This window comes from Siphateles boraxobius, unplaced genomic scaffold, assembly GCF_051911475.1.
Source record: "Siphateles boraxobius isolate OS27281-9 unplaced genomic scaffold, OSU_SipBor_1 18, whole genome shotgun sequence".
Classification (NCBI taxonomy): domain Eukaryota; kingdom Metazoa; phylum Chordata; class Actinopteri; order Cypriniformes; family Leuciscidae; genus Siphateles; species Siphateles boraxobius.
The window spans coordinates 2,434,257-2,436,564 of NW_027508788.1; positions in this window are offsets into that span (position 1 = coordinate 2,434,257).

The following is a 2,308-nucleotide window of genomic DNA, read 5'->3' on the forward strand; positions in this document are numbered from 1 at the left end:
AATCATCGTGGCATCTCGTTGCTCTCCACTGCAGGCAAAGTTTTGACACGAATTTTGCTGAACCGCCTCCAACAACTTGTTTATGACAGTGACATCATCCCGGAAAGTCAGTGTGGATTTCGTGCAGGCCGCGGTACTACGGACATGGTGTTTACTGCTAGGCAGATTCAGGAGAAGTGCAGAGATCAACACCTTGATCTTTATATGATCTTTATCGACCTCACGGAAGCCTTCAACTCAGTTCCCCGCACCGGCCTCTGGCTCATTCTTCATTAGATTGGATGCCCAGAGAAATTCATTAACATCATCTGTTTATTTCATGATGGTATGTATTCCAAAATAGTTCCATACAGATGGCTGTGTCTTCAATCTACGCAGGCTTCAGGCTCGTAAAAAGACACAATCTGCAATTCTGCGTGACCTCCTGTATGCAGGTGATTGCGTATTGCTGATGGTGCACACCCTTACCGAAGCTCAGTCACTATTCGATCGTTTTCGAACTGCAGCGTCTAGGTTTGGGCTCACTGTCAGTCTAAAGAAGACAGAAGTCATGTTTCAAGCGGTGAACAAGTTAAATTCCAATCCACAGGTAATCACTGCAGGGAAACAGTGCTGACGGCCGTTGACAAATTCTGCTATCTCGGTAGCATTCTCGCAACTGATACGACAGCGGACTCCGACATTAGTGCCCGCATCGCAAAGGCTAGTTTTGCCTTCGGTCGACTGTCCAAGAGAATATGGGATGAGCACGGCATTCGGCTGGACACAAAAGTGGCAGTGTATATAAGGCAGCCATCTTCACTGTGCTGTTGTATGGATCTGAGTCCTGGAGCATGTGTCACCGGCATATTACCAAACTTGATCAGTTCCATATGCGTTGTCTCCGTCGTATTGCACATGTCAAATCTCAGGACAAAGTCCCAAATACTGAGGTACTTCAGACCTGTGGCATCACTGGTATTGAGGCCTTCATGCTTGCTGCACAGTTTCACTGGTCTGGACATGTTGTACGCATGGCAGATTCACTCCTGCCAAAACAGGTTTTTTATGGCCAGCTCCAGAGCGGCATGCGCTCCCATGAAGGGCAACTAAAACGCTACAAGGACGGCCTCAAAGCCAATTTAAAACTATGCAACATGGACCCAAATGCCCTTGAAGAGATGGCTGCAGACAGGACATCATGGCGAGCACAGTGCCATACTGCTATACACCCCTTTGAGTTCAGCCGCATCACTAATGCAGTACATAAACGAAGATGCAGAAAGCACAATGCCATAACAACATCTAGCCAGTTTGTGTGCGACGCCTGTGGCCAGCCATGTGTGTCAAGGATCGGCCTCTATTCGCATCGTAGGACACACCAACAACAACAACTGTGACGAGATCTGTCGTGTCGACAGCTCAGACCACCACCTGTCAGTACAGCGTGTTGCGGCGTTTCTCCGAGCAGAACCTCCTCATCGAAGTATCATTGCACTCGGAAGGAACTGAAGCGAGTAAGCCGGGGAAACCTCGTTTTGAAACAGCTTTCAAAAATGCGCGGTAACTGTTGAGCGGCTTAGTTGTATTTCACGTGCGTAGCCTAACGTTATTTTTAGTAAGGCAGTGTAGATTCCCATCAATCAATTAATCCCATCAGTCATTAAACCATTGTTTCTTTATATTTTTAACGTTTTAATGATAAAGAATGCAACACAAAATTAGCAACTATGATAGTATTAAAATTAAATTATCTGTGCCTCAAGTGCGGGGGGGGGGGGGGGGGGGCAACATGCATTTTTTGGGGCGGGCCCGGCCCCCTATGGCCCGCCCATTGCGACGGGTCTGTTGATTGGATGGAGGCAGGTCTGATTATAAGCTTGCAGTCAATTGTGAGAAAGGGGTGGTGTTTAAGCAGACTAAATGATTGGAGAAGTACAGCATATATCACACGAGAAGTCAATGGAAGAAATGAAAAAAATAAGTAATTACAGGTATACAGGTCCAGAAAGGCTTGTGGAACATAATTTGTCTTATATACTGCATGTTTACTAACAACACTTTAATATTTTTGTTGATATTATTTGTTATATTTTGTTTATGTATATAATATTAACTATATAAGAAACCTTTGATTTAAAGCCGCAAATGTATACATTTTATGTTGCTTCAATAATTACTACCACAGTATAGTGGCCAATGAGCACACTGTTCAACCTTCAAATCCTTAGTCAGCATTTGATGTAGCAGTTGCAGCGTGCTTTCAGAAACCTTCCATTCCCCAGCTCCACCTGTATAGATATGCTACGGGTAATTCATGAATACCCTT